The sequence below is a fragment of the Dermacentor albipictus genome, chromosome 7 (genome assembly GCF_038994185.2).
Source record: "Dermacentor albipictus isolate Rhodes 1998 colony chromosome 7, USDA_Dalb.pri_finalv2, whole genome shotgun sequence".
Classification (NCBI taxonomy): Eukaryota; Metazoa; Arthropoda; class Arachnida; order Ixodida; family Ixodidae; genus Dermacentor; species Dermacentor albipictus.
This window is the reverse complement of record NC_091827.1, coordinates 52050950-52070527: the sequence shown is the minus strand read 5'-3', so window position 1 is coordinate 52070527 and position 19578 is coordinate 52050950. Positions and strand designations below refer to the sequence as shown.

General features: G+C 42.5%; 1 long non-coding RNA gene across 1 annotated transcript; it reads left to right on the top strand.

The window, feature by feature from the left end:
* Positions 1 to 444: 444 nt before the first annotated feature.
* On the top strand, positions 445 to 17668 carry LOC135910134 (uncharacterized). Its single transcript, XR_010566913.1, has 5 exons — positions 445 to 587; positions 1306 to 1464; positions 6506 to 6595; positions 16312 to 16413; positions 17534 to 17668. It is a non-coding gene; the product is annotated as an uncharacterized lncRNA (long non-coding RNA).
* The last annotated feature ends 1910 nt before the right edge of the window (positions 17669 to 19578 follow it).

Below are 19578 nucleotides of genomic sequence, written 5' to 3'. Positions count from 1 at the left end.
GTGGTCCATGCACTGCTCATACCGGGGTTGGACAACAAAAACGGCGCGGGACCCCTCGGCATTGGCGCGAAGGCGCCTCAATATCTCACATATTTCCTATTCTAGTGGGATAAACTAGTAATACAAAAACTCCAATCGTGAGGCTTCCTAAGATGAAAACGCCCTACAGTGCGTGAATTCTCATTTGTAAACACTGAACGATGATTCTTTTCATGGCGCTTAAGGTTTTTAACTTAATACATGTGCAGATATTCTACAAGTGAAGCAATTAGCAGCTAACGCCCTTTAGGTAGGTTGAATGCTCAATAATAACCAAGACACTAAGTCGGAGTACCAGATATAAACATTGCGCAGCTTCCTGTTAACACTAGGAGTCTTTTAACCACAGGTGCACATGAACAATGGGACTACATGCTGAAGTCATTTTTTTCCTGCACCTTTTGCTGCTCGGTCCAAGATTTACGTATTGCGCTATCTATTGAGAACTGAAAGCCGAAGACCCAACTGCTATTCCTTGCAGCTAACTATGGCTTCGAGACCATTTGCCTCCTTCCACCTCCTTGTAAAGCTTGTTTTGCTGACATCAAGTAAGTGAAATAACTTTGAAAATTTTACGAGATACAGCTATGTGGGCTGGAAGCCGCAGGGTACCAAAAAGTGTTTAGAAACTGTGAAGTACGGATTTCAGGAAGGCCGTCTCTTAATTTTGCTTTGCTCTAACGAAAAAGAAAACGCTTTTGCGATTTTGATGTTTTAGTGCAGTAATGTTTTCCGGCCTAATGCCATATGTATGGGTAGTTGAAATACCGATACCTATAATTGTATTCTTCCTGCTCCACCGATGTCCCTCTAGGTATTCGTAGATTACGATGACATGTAAGTGACACTACTGAGCAGTAATCTATATATGAAACTAAGGTAATAGCAGGCATCCAATCTATAATGTCAATGTGATCTATCGAAGCCATTATTGTTCCGGTGCATTGCTTTTTATAATTACCCATTTGGAGTTCCGTAAATATAACCCTGAGCGTCCTAGATGCTGCAAGTGGATGATTATATATGGAATGCATATATAACGTAGTGCACTTAGTAAACAAAGGCTCAATAATTTCTTCTTTTTGCTAACTAATTAAATATAAGATCACTGGTGTTCCTCACCTAAAGTGGTAGATAAGAGTAGTTGTTTTTTTTAATGGCAATGGCATCTTTTTAACGAAAACATTCTACATTGACAAACTTAGAGCACAGGAGGGTACGCAAGCAGAAAATACTAAACACATGCAACTATACGTTTTTTTGCAGTATGGTTATCGCACGTGCTGGAATCGAAGGTATACTCGCCAGAAGAAAGTCTGCGTGGTTTTGTAAGCACGTGGCATGGATCTACGGGCATAATTGAGCCCCGTATGGCTTTATCGGCATCTAGAAGTTATCGGCGACGTTATTATGGTATACCGGGAGGTACGAGCAATCTTTAATATACCCTTGTCTTCAATCATACTTACAGTTTTGTAGAAAGAGGTGAATAAGCAAGTGAAATCAGACATCCACCTATTCGTAGCATATGCTGCAAAAGGAATCCGTAGGGGTTCTTCGAAAGAGAAGATTTCCCGTTGAAGAAAAATTCCTCCTGGTCTGAGAGTCGAGCCCGGGACCACCGCCTTTCCGGGGCAGCCGCTCTAGCATCTTAGTAAACCACGCAGCTAGCAGATGGCAATGCAAAGTCGAATTTGTCAACAACTCGAAGACAAGCGTTTGACGTAATAATTCTGCGGAAAGCCGCGAGGTGGACAAAATTATTTATTAAGGGACGTCAGACACCCACCCAATTGCACCTATTGCTACAAAAGAAACCGATACAGGTCCCTCGAAGGAAAACCGTCGCGGTGGAAGAAAAATTCTGATACCTTCGATCAGATGGTATAGCGGTTGCATCGGGAAGGCGGTGGTCCCGGGTTAGAGTCTCGGACCCGGACGAATTTTTCTTCAACCGCCATGCTTTCTTGTTTTGAGAAATCCTTATGGGTTTTGTTTCTAGCAATTGCTACGAATGGATGGATGTCTCATTTCTCTTAATTTCTTCTCTCCAGCTTGCGGCTTTCCACAGAACTATTCGTCAAACTCCTGCATTTGCTTCAAGTTGTTGACAAATTCGACTTCGCCTTGCCTTTTGCTTGCCGTCTGGCTAGCTCAGATGCTAGAGTGACCGCCCCGCAACGGCGGTGGTCCAAGGTGCGAGTGCCGCTCCAGGACGAATTTTTATTCAACCGCGAGGCTTGTTTTTGAGAAACCTCGATGGGTTTCCTTCGTAGCAATAGCTGCAAATAGGTGAATATCAAACTTCTCTGAATTAATTCATTCTCTCTAGCTTGCGGGTTTCCGCATAACTATTACGACAAACTCCTGCCTTTGCTTCAAATTGTTGACAAATTCGACTTCGCATTGCCCTCTGCTAGCCGCCTGGTTACCTCAGGTGCTAGAGCGGCTGCCCCAGAAAAGTGGTGGTCCCAGGTTCGAGTCCCGGACCAGGACGAATTTTTCTGAAACCACGTGGCTTTTTTTCGACGAAGCCATATGTGTTCTCTTTTTAGGAATTGCTACGAATTAGTGGATGTCACATTCATCTTAATTAATTACTTCTCTCCACCTTTCGGGTTTCCGCAGAACTATTGGATAAGAACAGGTGCTCAAAATAAAACAAGAAACTTGCATACAATAATTCAAACCATTTGAGCAACGCACGTTTCCGCGTTCTTTGCTATCAGTGATGATTTAATTAACAATTGAGAACTACTGTGTGCAATCGGTTCATTTATTTTCCCCATTTCGTGCACTAGCAATTAAAAAAAATGAGACATATTTTATGTGAATCGTGGTCTCTCGTAAGTGTCTCACACGCAACAAAATCTGTTTCACAATTTGAATCTAGTTCTTAATGACACATCAAATACGAACTTACTTGCGTTCCCGAGCAAAACAATAGTCTTACGTCTTCCGTCTTGACTATAATTACCATGGACTCAAATGCATATTTCAGAGGCAACTTCTGCTTTTTATCTTACTAATCACGACCTGTTTTCTGAATAGAGGTGTTTATGCAACTGCAGCTTTAAGTCATAGACGACTGGCAGTTACTTTTTGATAACTCCATGAATGTACTGCGTGAAAGTAAACCTAAAGGTAAAATAGTTTGGGGAGATCTTCGTTGTATGCTGCAAAACACATGAGCGCACCAAGAAATTAAATTTAGACAAATGCATTGACCGCGATCCTTCCCTCTAGCTACAACATATATTATTAAGCATGAAATGCTTTTAGCTCGCATTGTCGACGACCTTCAGCTCACCTTGAAACTAAAGCCACAGCCATTATCCGGGCGTTCAAACGAGAAAACCTGGGCAAGTTGCGAGAACAACACAAGATCACGCGAGCAAGCCGTCAAAAGTTAAAGGAGTGCGCTCTCTGGCCCACTAGATTTTGTATAAAACCACATTACATAGGCTAGTTACGGCGCAAGTGAGTTAAAAAAATATTGCATTAGAGCTCTTGTTGATGTTTATGGTTTGAAGGTTTATTTACCATAAACAACATTTACAATTGGAAAGGACACACTTTCGGGATCTAACAAATTCGTTCAAAGGTCCCACAATAGGAATGAAGCTTTAACTTTTACTGCACTCAAGTTTTATATACCATTTCCAATGGCGACGTTCAAAAGGCGCATACAAGGCACCATACACTTCATCGTCATCTTCACCGATAAGACAGACGCCAGTGGTCCATGAGTTCCGCGACGCGGGCTTCGCGTCGCCTTGAAAGATGGTGCCACGCTGTGTGGCTCCTCCTTTAGGCGATTTTCTTCAAGCTCTGCAGTGCGCTCGGTCGTGTTGCCTTCAGCTTGTTGCCTTCGTTCTGCTGGTCAGCATCCATATGGACTAACGCACAGTATGGCGTGGTGTGGTGGTGTGTGCCGTTCCGAACATGCACTGCACTCATTTCATGACTGTGGCTAATGCCATCGCCAACCATTCTGTCTTGCCGGTTGCCATTTCATTCTTACACCTACTATCGATTATTGTAGAGCCAGAAATGTTTATACTTCATTGTTACGACAGCAGAAGTGACTGCAGCAGGCGCTTGTAAAGTTTGATTGCAGTTCATCCCGCGTACCTCTCATTAACACGAAGAAGACATGCTCCCTAGACCAACAGAAACCAAAATTGTTAGGTCTATTTAGCTCGAACCAGTAGCTGCAACTGCTGAAAAGGATTACTGTTACTCACGCGTTCTAAATCATTGCGAAACTTCTTTTTTTTATTTCTCGAGGATTTGAGACGCATGGTGTGTAGCATAGACGAAAATAAAGCAGTACATACAAAGCTATCGTGCAGAAACTGCAGTAATGCCATGTAAATTTATTGTCTGTGGCGAAATCGGTGACGTTTCCGATCGAGCAACGAACGCGAACTAAGTCTCCAGCTGTTGGGGCAACGTCAAAAGGTCGTAACCTTCTTTAAACGTGCCTTTTGAATAAATATTTATATCTGCATGCATACTATAGAGATCTACAAACAGTGCTTAAATGCCATCGATATTCAGGCATGGTTGGAAGACATTCACAGCGCAATATCCGCTATATTCAGTGTTGTACGCATGTTTGGCAACATATTCGCAGAGATTTTGTTGGCGTTAAGTGGACTTCTTCCTCCCTTAGATAAGGGGCAAATCCTGTTTTCAAATTGTTTGATAGTCGATATGTTAGGCATTACAACCGATATATACGCGTTCTCCTTTCATGATATATAATTCGGCTGATTGTTTGTTTATGCTCCGAGACTTCTCTGCTTGAGGATGCAACACAGAAGTAGAGCCTTATGTTGTAGCCGAAGAAGTAAAAGCATTTTTTTTGTTAGGAATAATCTCACTGAAATGGGCAGAAAATCAATGCTCCCGCATTTGCTAGCGAAACTAGTAAAAAAAAAGCACAAAGACCAGTATCGGTTTGCAAAGCCAACCCTGCAGGTCACATGTGATTTTCTATAAAAGCAACACAAGCAAGCGCGCATACAAGTTTGTCTAATTGTGTTAGCCCAATAAACAAAAGTATTGCCGTTGAAGGTTTCGTATTCCTCCTGGCCAGATAGCTTCGCCCAGATTCATATTTCTATTACTGCGGCACCTAAGGTGGGTGAATCATTAGTAGGGCTGCCTGCTACATTGATCTATTGCCGATTTTGTAACAGAACAGCAATTTCGCTTTCCTTTTCTTTCTTGGCTGAGGGCTGTGAGCAGCAATTATCCATATATTTGGTATAAATGAGACTGACGGATGGTATATGTAGCAAATTATGCCAGTTAGGGGTACCCTCATGCTTATGTGTCGTATATCGCTTGACCAATCCGTACGAAAAGAGGAGCGGTTGCACGTTTTTATCTAAAATGCCGCAGTCAGTAGATTCGTTTCAAATGGTGTGAGACATGGAGGAGGCAGCGAGGGAATGATTATCACGCTATAATCGTCACACCCACGCCTCCAACCTACTTGAATCTTTCTACTTTACTAAATTTCCACTCATAATTTGAGTATCCCATTACTACGTCTCCGTTTTCAAAACAGTGTTATTCCGCCTGCCTACTGTTCGTAGTCACTTTTAAATGAAATTAGATAAGTTCTCAATATCACTAAGAAAACCTTAGGGTATGTATAATGTGTTGTCTACGAGCAAATATGCGTTTACGAAAAGGTTGATAGAGTCACGCCTGCATGGTTCTGATTGCAACATATAGTGTAACAATAATAACAAGGTGACACTGCAGAGCTACTCTGTCAAAACAAGCTTATTATTCCAGGGTTAAATAGAACCTGGCACTCTATGGCGCAAATCAGAAAAAAATTAGGTTGCTGGTGTACATGAGCTTACTGATTTATGGTAGTGTTGTGAGTAACGGTTGTGAGTAAGCGCGCGTGTATCTACCTTCTCTGCGTGTTTGTCTATTGTGCGCGCTGCAAATTTTAGAATGACACTTACAATCTCGCCCAACTATCAAGTCTGCTGCAGTGTTCCTAGCAAACAACGTCAAGGAGAGACATTCCAGCTACACATTATGTTCTTACGGCAAAGGGTCAATATTGAGGTTTACTGTGTTCCTTAAGCCGTAAACTTTTTATAAACTAAAGTAGTGTTGCTGTATTGTAAATTAGACTATAAAGCCGGATAAGAAGCGTAACATTGCCCTCACCAGATTTATAAGCATCAACATGTTTCCAAGAAGCGTGCAGATCTGAAACAAAGGAACAGCTAATGGTGAGTTCGTCGAAGTACGAGAAATTAACCTTTTTCTTGCATGTTCCACAATATTTATGAATTGTCATTTTATTTTAAACAAAACGTAAGAAATGCTATGCTGCTCCGAGGTATTTTTCAAGAATGAACTGATCGCACATAAATCTTTGTTGGTCAACCAATTCCAATCAAATTTTTCTTGTTATTACTCAATTTAGTGTCTCCTCATTGCAAGATGGAATGTACAAAAGGGAGAAAATCTCTTTGTTTTACCAGCCCAGGATGGAAGTCTTGCATGTGCGCCTGCGGTAAGGATATCACGATATCAAATTCTCCACTGGATTGCTAAAACATTTCGACAAAACCCATCTCACGATGACTGTCAACGGGAATGCGCTTAGCATTGAATTAATACAGCGACACTTAGAAGTGTTTCCTCCAATGCCGCAGATCCAGTGGCACATACACAGTAACTCAAGTTGGTGAGAGGTTCACGGCACATATCTATTGATTTGTGGCTATACTGTTAAAGGATAGGGTTGCTGTCTTTGACGAACCTGTGTGACGCCGGTTGCATTGCTCCCAGCATTGGATAAGTTTAAAGCACCTTTTTATGGTTGTAGAGGGGCACGCACCTACTGGTGTGGTAACACGCAGTCAGCCAAGATGGCAAGAAAACGGTTAGACAGACAGACAGACAGACAGACAGACAGACAGACAGACAGACAGACAGACAGACAGACAGACAGACAGACAGACAGACAGACAGACAGACAGACAGACAGACAGACAGACAGACAGACAGACAGACAGACAGACAGACAGACAGACAGACAGACAGACAGACAGACAGACAGACAGACAGACAGACAGACAGACAGACAGACAGACAGACAGACAGACAGACAGACAGACAGACAGACAGACAGACAGACAGACAGACAGACAGACAGACAGACAGACAGACAGACAGACAGACAGACAGACAGACAGACAGACAGACAGACAGACAGACAGACAGACAGACAGACAGACAGACAGACAGACAGACAGACAGACAGACAGACAGACAGACAGACAGACAGACAGACAGACAGACAGACAGACAGACAGACAGACAGACAGACAGACAGACAGACAGACAGACAGACAGACAGACAGACAGACAGACAGACAGACAGACAGACAGACAGACAGACAGACAGACAGACAGACAGACAGACAGACAGACAGACAGACAGACAGACAGACAGACAGACAGACAGACAGACAGACAGACAGACAGACAGACAGACAGACAGACAGACAGACAGACAGACAGACAGACAGACAGACAGACAGACAGACAGACAGACAGACAGACAGACAGACAGACAGACAGACAGACAGACAGACAGACAGACAGACAGACAGACAGACAGACAGACAGACAGACAGACAGACAGACAGACAGACAGACAGACAGACAGACAGACAGACAGACAGACAGACAGACAGACAGACAGACAGACAGACAGACAGACAGACAGACAGACAGACAGACAGACAGACAGACAGACAGACAGACAGACAGACAGACAGACAGACAGACAGACAGACAGACAGACAGACAGACAGACAGACAGACAGACAGACAGACAGACAGACAGACAGACAGACAGACAGACAGACAGACAGACAGACAGACAGACAGACAGACAGACAGACAGACAGACAGACAGACAGACAGACAGACAGACAGACAGACAGACAGACAGACAGACAGACAGACAGACAGACAGACAGACAGACAGACAGACAGACAGACAGACAGACAGACAGACAGACAGACAGACAGACAGACAGACAGACAGACAGACAGACAGACAGACAGACAGACAGACAGACAGACAGACAGACAGACAGACAGACAGACAGACAGACAGACAGACAGACAGACAGACAGACAGACAGACAGACAGACAGACAGACAGACAGACAGACAGACAGACAGACAGACAGACAGACAGACAGACAGACAGACAGACAGACAGACAGACAGACAGACAGACAGACAGACAGACAGACAGACAGACAGACAGACAGACAGACAGACAGACAGACAGACAGACAGACAGACAGACAGACAGACAGACAGACAGACAGACAGACAGACAGACAGACAGACAGACAGACAGACAGACAGACAGACAGACAGACAGACAGACAGACAGACAGACAGACAGACAGACAGACAGACAGACAGACAGACAGACAGACAGACAGACAGACAGACAGACAGACAGACAGACAGACAGACAGACAGACAGACAGACAGACAGACAGACAGACAGACAGACAGACAGACAGACAGACAGACAGACAGACAGACAGACAGACAGACAGACAGACAGACAGACAGACAGACAGACAGACAGACAGACAGACAGACAGACAGACAGACAGACAGACAGACAGACAGACAGACAGACAGACAGACAGACAGACAGACAGACAGACAGACAGACAGACAGACAGACAGACAGACAGACAGACAGACAGACAGACAGACAGACAGACAGACAGACAGACAGACAGACAGACAGACAGACAGACAGACAGACAGACAGACAGACAGACAGACAGACAGACAGACAGACAGACAGACAGACAGACAGACAGACAGACAGACAGACAGACAGACAGACAGACAGACAGACAGACAGACAGACAGACAGACAGACAGACAGACAGACAGACAGACAGACAGACAGACAGACAGACAGACAGACAGACAGACAGACAGACAGACAGACAGACAGACAGACAGACAGACAGACAGACAGACAGACAGACAGACAGACAGACAGACAGACAGACAGACAGACAGACAGACAGACAGACAGACAGACAGACAGACAGACAGACAGACAGACAGACAGACAGACAGACAGACAGACAGACAGACAGACAGACAGACAGACAGACAGACAGACAGACAGACAGACAGACAGACAGACAGACAGACAGACAGACAGACAGACAGACAGACAGACAGACAGACAGACAGACAGACAGACAGACAGACAGATAGATAGATAGATAGATAGATAGATAGATAGATAGATAGATAGATAGATAGATAGATAGATAGATAGATAGATAGATATCCCTCGACAAGTACGGGAAGTACCCTAATAATGATACCGTAATGATATAGATACAAACTTAGCTCCCGGGAAGTGGATGAAGTAATCTAAGGATGCTTACGAAATGCTCATATGCTCATTTTTTCGGTATATAGATGGGAAGCTTGGTTTCGACTTGTACCAAGGTTTACCATTATGCTTTAAGGAGTGCAACTCATGCCATTTGCTCGTTGAACCACTGAGGAATTGTCGCATGTTGAAGACCGAGTCTTTGTAAGACAGCCACCCATTTTATTATGGTGCCGCGCCACAAAAGTGATCCATCGTTCTGGGTTGTCATGCAACCTGTCAAAAACTTCTCGCTGTAATATTTCAAGAGCATTTTTCTCTTGTGAAATAAATCACACAGCGGAACTTCCGACCTAGGATCTTTTGTGAAAAGTGCGGTTGTTGCATTGTTATGGCGTCAAAGATTGTTTATGTCTCGTCATATAAGGCCACACTCCGGACCGGTCATTCGAGTACCAGCTGGTTTAAGAGGGCCAATCCACATTCACCTTCCCCGAATCTAATTTAACAAGCTCCTCGGGCTGCCCAGAAGCTCGATCGAGGACAAGATCATGGAGCTAACCTGGCGTTGTGTACACAGCGAGGTCGACGGAAGACTCATCTTATTGTTGTTAGTCTTTGAATTTTATAGCTGCATTCGTTGCACCTCTCGACGAAGGAATTCACCCACATCTCCGTTCCCTCGTCGATAGCGCGTAAATATCTAACAAGCCCGCACATATCAAATAAATCAAACAAGCGTCATGTAACCATTTTCAAACTTTGTAATCTTGTAGCTCCCTCTCCCTCCTATGTTCGCGGACTTCTTTTTCTGCTTGCTTCACGCATTCAAAAGCTATGTTAAAAGAACGAATATAATACGTAGATATGAAAACATAGTTATAAAGGGTGAAGTTTATTAAGCGCATAAGCTAAACATACAAGAAATGCAGCTTATATATATTGGAAAGTTTAGACGCTAACTCCTCAAAACAGAGAAACTTGCTGAAAAACTCTAAAGATAAGAAGAAACCTTGAATAATAACAGCGGCTATAAGCTTTCCAAGACAACGTTTTATCCTGCATTACTGAGATAATATTGTTTATTTTGGATGTAAAACCACAAACGACGCCTTGCCCTAGGAAATTCTATTTTGAGTGGCAAGGTGTTATTGGCTTTCTTGGCTTCTTGGTAATGGTAAGACTTCAAAACATCGTTGAAACATAACTGAGGGTGCAAATGTGAACACACAAATGATAATATATGCGTTGTAAGCGAGGTTTTTTTTTCCTTCAGCCTCTTTCAATCCGGCCTTCCCGTTGGCACGAAGTATACACAACAATGCAAAGATAGCGTAACATATACAGCACGCAATTTTAAAAAATGGAGCCGTTAGACTCTTAGTAAGAGCAGCGTGTTTTTTCTTTGTTTCCTGAAGAGCGTTTGGCAATAGCACATCAAGTTTAACCAGGTTTTTTAGTATTCTAGTGAGCTACAATTACGTCTAATTTATATCCTACTTTCTCGACGACGTAGTAAGAGATGCTACACTAGCACACAATATGAACATCATTTGTGTTCGTTTTCTCAACGCTATTGCGGTTAACGCGGCAAAGTGCCTTTTCAGGTGCGTTAGATACAATGTGACATCGTGAATATCCCTTGTAAACCGGTAGAGCATACAGGGCCATACATTGCTAACTGATGCGACTTTCTTTGCTAGCGAGAGTCAGTGCTATCGGCGGCTGGTGTTACTTAGGGCGAAAATGACGAAAAATCAAGGCGCATGAATATCTCGAACTGACAGGCTGATGTGCTATATCAAACAATTTATTTATTCAAAATGTAAAATTCAAAAAGTCGTTAATACCTCTTTCCAGAACTTGGTCATAGCACGAAAGTGACCCCTATATTCTAGGCAACATTCCGAGCACTGATCAAAAGTGAAAAATGGGGCGAGTTGGTATGGAAGCAAGGCTAAATTCAGGGCACGAACTACTGAGACAAGCTAAAACACAAACGCCGTGTCATCTCCTTCCTTGTGCCTTAGCGTGGGTGCCAGTAGTTCGCACTCTGAACTTGGCCACTGAAAGCGTTGTTGCACATACACTTGTACAAGTAAATAAATACACACAGTATTCCATTATTTACAGCTTTACTCAAAGGGTGAACCAATAGCAGTGATGGCAATTACTTGAGGTCAATGCTGCTGCGCAGCGTAAACAGTAACTTGGAGGCTACCAGGGATCTTAAGTATATACGACGCAACGTTGAGGGCGTTATATGTCGCGAAACTTTGTGGTTAAAAGGTTTCGTCACATCGCGCCCTCGTGACCCTACGAGTGTTCAATGGTTAGCAGAAACACTAACACGACGTGAAACCCGGTGGCGCCGCAGATTAGTGACAGTTGTCGGGTTAACCTTGCAAACGTTACCACTTTTAAAAAACCTATGGTTCTCCAAGCTGCCTTGTTTTTTACAGAATTACACACTGAAAACATAAACCATACCTAAATATGATCCCTCCAAGAAATATAGGCCACGAAGAGCACAATGCCTTTTATAAAGACATTTCTAACGTTTGTGGGCCTAACTTTACAGTCGTTACGTAGGTGTGAAACAAAAAATATGCATTGCCACAACGTACATTTGCGTGATGGTGATTCCGTGACGTACGTCCATGGGGCAGATCTTCGCTGGAACCCAGGAGAGAAGTTAATTAATTGAAACAGGAAAAAATAGCATTCAGGCCGCTAATAAAAAGTTGTGTCCACATGTGCGTTTAGTCAGCGTTGAAAATCAGTTTGAGAGGTGTATGCAATCCAGGTCTCTTGTTTTTCTTTATAACATGTGTGTGCGAAAGATTATACAAGGGCATTAAAAAGATAATTATAGATGACGAGCCCCGAAATGTAAAAGCTACAAGTAATAGATGATATGCATAAGATGTCACACGAACGTAAGGAACCTCACCTGCTTCTGTGATAAATATGGATTTTATACTGTGTCTACCCACGTTTTAGGGATTTCGTGTAAATTGACTAAAGAGGAGGAAAATACCCAGCCTTAGGAGGTGAAGGTAGAATATGCCAAATTCAAGAATAACGTAGTATAGTAATTATCATTGCTTTGCACTATCATACGCGTATGACAATAAAAACTCACATGAACACAACCTGAATATAAACAACCTGTACTACTATTTAAGGTCATTCTAGTGCACGCCATTTCGTATAAAACCAGGTTTCTGAGGAAATCCTGCTGTTATTAGGTGAGGAATAAGGAGAACACACATAAAGGAGTAAATATTGCTTTAGTAAAACCACAATTGTTTTAAAAAAAAGAAACCTTCTACTAAGTGCCCCTCAATTTTGGGCAGCCACCGACAGCCACTATACCTGCTATTCGTACTATTCAGCCACTAAGCCATAGCGTTGAATATTTGTAATATCTTATGGCTCAAAAAAAGACAGTCGCCAGAACACGATAATGAATACTGTGCCTATGGTCTTAGCAAGATTTATTTAACAGATTACTTTAGCCAAACACCCTATGTTTCAAGCCCCAAACAGGTTTCTGTACACAAGCCTATCCGTATTTTAAAAACTTCAGTCCCTACATTTTGCTAGGCAGGAATCATTTTTGTTTGGATAATGAATGTGCTTGTCGACATGATAAAGTGGAACCTCATTTTTCATTCAAGTATTTTCTTTAATTCTCATCTAGAATATCAGCTGCCAGTTTTACATGAGAGTTTCTCCATTCATGTATTTCAAACATTGTTTGCGCCTTCATTTTGAGGTCTTTTTTTGCTTGCTGGTGGACCGCGCCCGGGCTGCGGCATTAGCCAACGGCTTTCTGGACTAAGAGAGCCACCCACCTAGGGCGAAGAAAGAACACCTTCTCGCTGTTTCACACAATAAATGTTCATTCCTCCTCCGTCTACCTCTTTCCTGAAGTTGGAGCTCCTAGGTTTCATACTAGCATTCATTGCGGGCTCATGGACGCACATTCATGTGAAACCCGCACTTCTTATTTGTCTAGCCGAATCCCAGCAGTATAGTAAAATTGCTACTTGCATCAAGACTATAAACAACAGCCTTCTTGACCTTATTGTTGCTGCAGAATTGGTTGCCTCCAGGGACACTTTCAGTGGTCCAACAGGGGATAGTCACTTGAAGCAAGGTCAGGATTGTACTGTGTTTTCAGCAGTAACTTTCAGCTACGATATCACCCATTGCTCATTGAGTGAGGGGTGGGGCGTATGACGTGCGGTAGGAAAACGACATGCTGATCACAGGAGATGGTTCCTTTCCGAGGGCAGCGTAAAAAAGACAGCAGAGCCCCACAGAGCAGTTGGTGTTGATAGTTTCACTGCTGGAAAGGAATCACAGAAATAATGCCGCGCTCGTCCAACGAACAATGTTAAGCATTAATTTCCCATAGTACTAAGCCATTAGAAGCTTCGATAGTGCGCAGTTTTTGTGTCTGAGCTCATTCGAAGTCATATTTTTTGAAATATGGCGTTATATATGGAGGCGACATTTTGTAGCAGATAATTTTTCCTTCTAGTACTGCTTTTGGCGTCGTTGTCAAATCGCTGCTTGGGCTATGTGAATGTTTTTGGCCGCTTTTTCTGGACGAAGGCGGCAGGTTTTCTACACAAGCCATGCGTGATAACTTAGCAGAGCATACTCTTCACGAAAAACTGTTTTGATTGTCCCCTGGGAGGTATGCGTCAGATCCGAAAGCTATGAAAATGCTATTGTTTCTCGCACAATTCTTTTTGTAAAGAGTACGATGTGCTCCATGGCAAATACATTCCTTGCTTGTATTAGCGGGCTTTGTAGCCCACTTCTTTAGGTCAGGTGGCTGTGAAAAGGCACAGCTCGGAAATTACTGGCCTGTCACAATATCTATTAGAGGCATGCTGAGCAGCAGAAAAGTTAGACATTGGCTATCACGAACGTTCTCTACACAGCAATGGCCTCTTAGCGGCCTTGTAATGCACTGCCTTCAGTTAATATCTAGCAGTATCAAATCAATTTGCGTGACTGAAATATTGCGCCACTGATAATTTCCTGGCCCACATATTGAGCTCAAAATATGACACTAACCTAAGTCCCCGTATGACCTTTGATCACAAGAAGCTTTAAAACTATACATTGTTCCACCCCTTCCTACTTCAGCAGCGGTCACATAATTCTCTCCGATCCTCTTAACATATAAGCGTTTCCTGCGATCCGACAAAAAAGCACAACGTCATGATTGCCTTTCCGAATACTGACGCCCAGGTGATGCCACTGGGTTGATCTATGTGCATTCTGAGCTCGTGTTTAGCCTTTCGTTCTCCTTACTTTCAGCTGCTTCTGAGGTAGAGTGCCAGGATTTCATATTTTCCATGAACAACAATAAGTTGCTCTTCAAGTTTGCAGAACATCTGATGTGTATAATCAAAATAACTTTGTTTGAAAGTTTTTCTGTTCTTGGTCTCAATCTTAGGTGTTGCGTTAGCCTAGAAAGGCCTATTTCTGCCTAAATGAAATGGAAAGCGACATTTAGCAAAAAAAGTTAAAATATATTCTAAACTTGCCATCTTAAACAACCGAAGGGTAGGTAAAGGCAACACAGCGGGAGTTGTTGATGTTAAGAATAACTTTTTTGTAGCAGAAAAATTACACTGCTGCCTCAAAGTCGAAAACTGAAGCATCGATTTAGCTCTCAGCTGATGGAGGCTCTAAATGTTAGCCACATTACTTTCCTATTGCAACAGCTACGTAATTGGAAGAGACGCCTTTCATATCTGTTTCCAATAGCAATGATCTGCAGATAACACTGCAAATAAAGACAGTAGTTACCGCAACACGGAATGTAGAAGTACGCCGAAATAGATATTGGTAACTTTGAGCTATGGGCCGGTAAGAAAAACAAACACCTTTATTAAAAATCACCTTCTGGGAAATCGGCAATCTATTTAGGCTCTGCTTGTACCCATATGGGCCTAGTCGCACAAAAATTAACACAAAATTGATGAAATATGACTAAAGCGCTCTGCATAATGCTGCTAAAGTGTTCGTTGGAGCAGGATTTGACCACACTGATCATTTTGCACTTATATAGCTGAATTTATGATGATTCATACTATTCCGCACATTAAACACTTTCCCATATACCCTTAAATGATTTCTACAAAGGCGGCCATGACATGGTCAGTGCGCTTGGCAGAGGGTGCCTAGTACAAGAATTTGCTTTGGCGGGAGCGTACATTTAACAGGTGTGTTCAAATAATACTGCTTCTTGTCTGAAAAATATCGGTTAAGAAGTAAGATTTTTGGAAATATATAACAGCAAAAGATGTTATTTGAAAATAGGAACGCGAGTAGGACTGTCTGACTTCCCAAGAAGGCGCATGTGCCCCCCCCCCTTGTTTTGGGAACATTAGTTTAAAAAAACTGCAAATATGTAAATGCAAAATTATTATACAGAAAAACTGGCTACTGCAACGTATATGAATAGCTTGTGGTAAATTGTGTTCTAGCTGTGTAATTTCTCGGGAGTACTTTTAAGCATTACTTTAAGGAGATAGAGCATGAACTTAAACTTGAGATAAATATTTCTGCCGAATAGTGCCCAATTTCAGGCAACATTCCAAATTCTGGCACGTGAAATAAAAGATGAACTATCGCACACAAGTACTTATTATAAATGATGTTTCGGTGATGTTTTAAATAAAAGAAGTTCAAGTTTGCTATTCATTCTGGGGCAAGGAATCTACAATTTGTAGTCGGATATGGTGGTTAAGAAATGCACATTTGTCGTTCTAAAATGATCGAGCTTATTCTTGCAGTGCCGCCCTATGATCCATGCCCGCCAGTTGGAAGGAATGCATGTGCCACTGGCGTCGGCTTCAAAACGAAATCTACCTAGGATATGTGCCTATGCACATGTGGTAAGTGGGGAGCTTACTCACCTGCAGATATAAATACACCATGGTACACATTAATAGATGGTGTTGAAACAAAAGATTTGGACGAAGTTTAAAGAAATATTTACTTTACGTGTCGCCCCACTTGTACAGCGTCAAAATATAGCATTTCGCAAAAAGATGGATTTATATTTATAATGCGGTGGAGGCCTACATAAAAGAATCATGCTGCGGCACATGTGACACAAAAGAAGTTTGAACAAAGCAGGAGAGTGGTAATATCAAAATATCTTACAAATGTCTATGTCGAGCACTATATCGGTAAGTAGAACGAAGATTCCCGTGACCAATTCGTAAGTAACACTGTGTTTTTTACTGGGTGCGGCGGCACATAAGTGCGCAGAGGGTAATTTTTAAAGAAGGTGATGCGCACAATTGTGCCTTCGAATATAAGATATACGTTAGGAGCAGGAATTACAAGTGTGGTCGGCGGTCATCGAATAAGGGGCTGGTGTTTGTTTATGCCCGTAATAAAGCATGTGGCATTAATGTTGCGAGAAGCGCTCGAGGTGACGATGGAAATTCTGGAACGTGGTATCTACTTGGTTTTCTAATTGCTTATCTACTTCCTTATTTTTGTCGCTGCATGCACTGAAATTTGCCGTACCTTCCAGAAATAAATATGATGTCCATCAAAGATGCACCATCAATATCGCGAGCATGTAATTACACGATAAAAGAAACAAGGTTGCAAATCGGTGCATAGATAAGCAGTGCTCGAGCCTGTATAGAACGGGTATGGTTCAAGCTCTCGCACCACATGAAAAACAATTGCCCCGATGCTCTAAATCAATGGCAGCAGTGGCTCCAATCATGCAGACACACAAGAAGGTATACGCAATAAAGAGCACATGTACTGTCGACATACCTGCTAACGTGAATAAAATAGCCTCAACTTCAATAAGGAGACGACATTAGGTCATGTGTGGCGTTGCTGTGACTGCCTCCCTCCACTAGAAATGAATTTTTATAGTCGAGCGCTCCCAACACTTTGAATAAACATATATACGTGTGTGAAATATTGAAAATCGTAGAAGACAATTCAACTGTTGCGAAAACTGAAGCTATTATTTTCTTTTTACAGATAGCAATGGAGTCAAAACTTGATCACGCTGACCTGGGCTCCTTTCACGCATATATACCTGAGCCGTCAACACACCATTGATTCAATATCCTACATAATAAAGTTATGAGCTATGTGCGCTCAACACACTTCAAAATTCAGAAATTTTACAGTCTTTACTTATCCTAGTGCTCTTTCTACATAGCACATGTTATCGATTACAAGGCAAGTTACTGAAATCAATTGTAGGAAAAAAAAATTATACAGATCCCATATACTGTGGGAATCGATGTAAGGGAAGCTTTCCGTGCTGCTTCGATTGACTATAGTTAGCGGTGATATTGACGACAACAGCCTAATTTCTTCTACGTTAGGCTAACACGAGAGTGGTGAGTTGATGTTTGTTTCCGTGATACACAGACCACACAGGGACAGGTGTTTGCTCGAGGGGTTGTTGCGGGTCTTATTTTATACCTTCTTAGAGGGTTGAGCGTTCTCATTTGCTCGCATTATACATTGCATTGTGGCAGAAGTAATAAACTTATATTGGATTTTTGGGCTGTACGTTACAAAATCACACTCGGATTACGAAACAAGCCGCAGCGACGGACTCCGCATTAATTTTGACACCGTGATGTTCTTTAACACGTTCCAAAATCTAAATGCACGTGCGTTTTCAATTACGCCCGCGTCGAAATGCGCCTGCCCCGATAGGGATCAAGTCCACGACCTCTAGCAATGTCATAGCAGCAAAGCTAACGCTACGGCCACAGACGTGTTCATTTGAAATGTCGACCACTTCCGTAGTGTTTCCTGGACCCTGCGGTGCGCTTTAATTAATGCGGCTCTGCTTCCGCACGCCCTGCGGAAGTTGCCCACTTGACATATTTGCAAGGCGGTAATTTGCAGAAATGGCAGCAACGTACTGTACCGTAGCTTGAACTTGAGCATAACCTGTTTCCCCGCAACCGCTGTCGTATAGCAGTGGGGTTTGCTTGCCTTCTTTCGTCTCCTCCCCCCTCTCTTATATTTCAACTGTCTCTTCTAGCTCCCCTTCTGCTCTGTACAGTACTTTACCCCTCCCCTGTTGCCTAGCACGTCAGTAGAAAGGGAAGCGCTGCACTTTGTGCAAGACTTCTGAGGGGAGTCACGGATAATTACAACTGTGAAGCGGCTAACGTGGCGACGGCCACGCAGCTCCAGAGGGAAGTACTAGTGCAACCCGACCAGCACTTTCTGCTACACATTCCAGCGAACAGCACGCAACGGTGACATTTGTCTGGATTTATCATCCTATATGGCAAGACGTTTGATGGTCTGCCACGAAGAATCCATTCCGTGAAAATTCGCAGAGTCGTAGAGAGGTGATAGGAAGGCCCACTAGAGTGTTTATATATATATATATATATATATATATATATATATATATATATATATATATATATATATATATATATATATATATATATATATATATATATATATGTATATACATAATATTAGGGCAGTTTCAGACCAGCCTCAGATTTAGTTCGCTTGTCGAAGAAGCAGGATGTGTGTAGAGGGAACTTCTGCACACCGTTTTAAACAATGGTGAATACGGTTTGAATCGTGAATCTGGAAACTTTTTTCTCCCATTTATGGCCTAATGGCTGTTAAATCTTATAGTCGACATTGCAAAGGAATATGAGATGCTATCCCTGCCTTTTCTGCAATTTAGTAGCGCCGCTGTTTCAGAAAAAAAAGCAGGGTGTACTCTTTATGTAGCGTGGCTTGCAGACTCTAGTCTGTGACCTTCTTTACACACCTTAAGCACAAAGAAGCTAAGACAGGGCAAAAAAATTACCTATTGCAATCCGTACCCAGGCCGTCAGGCCCAGACATCTTGTCCTTATCTAGCGAGCGTCTAGTTGCTTTAACTTGTGCAATGAAGATGACAGTTTAAGTCTAATGACGTTTTTCGTAATTTATCTGCGGCAACAAAGAAACAAACTGTTCTGCTGCAGCTCCACTACTAATAAAACTATGAAATTGACAACATTTATAACGTTAAGGCACAGATACCA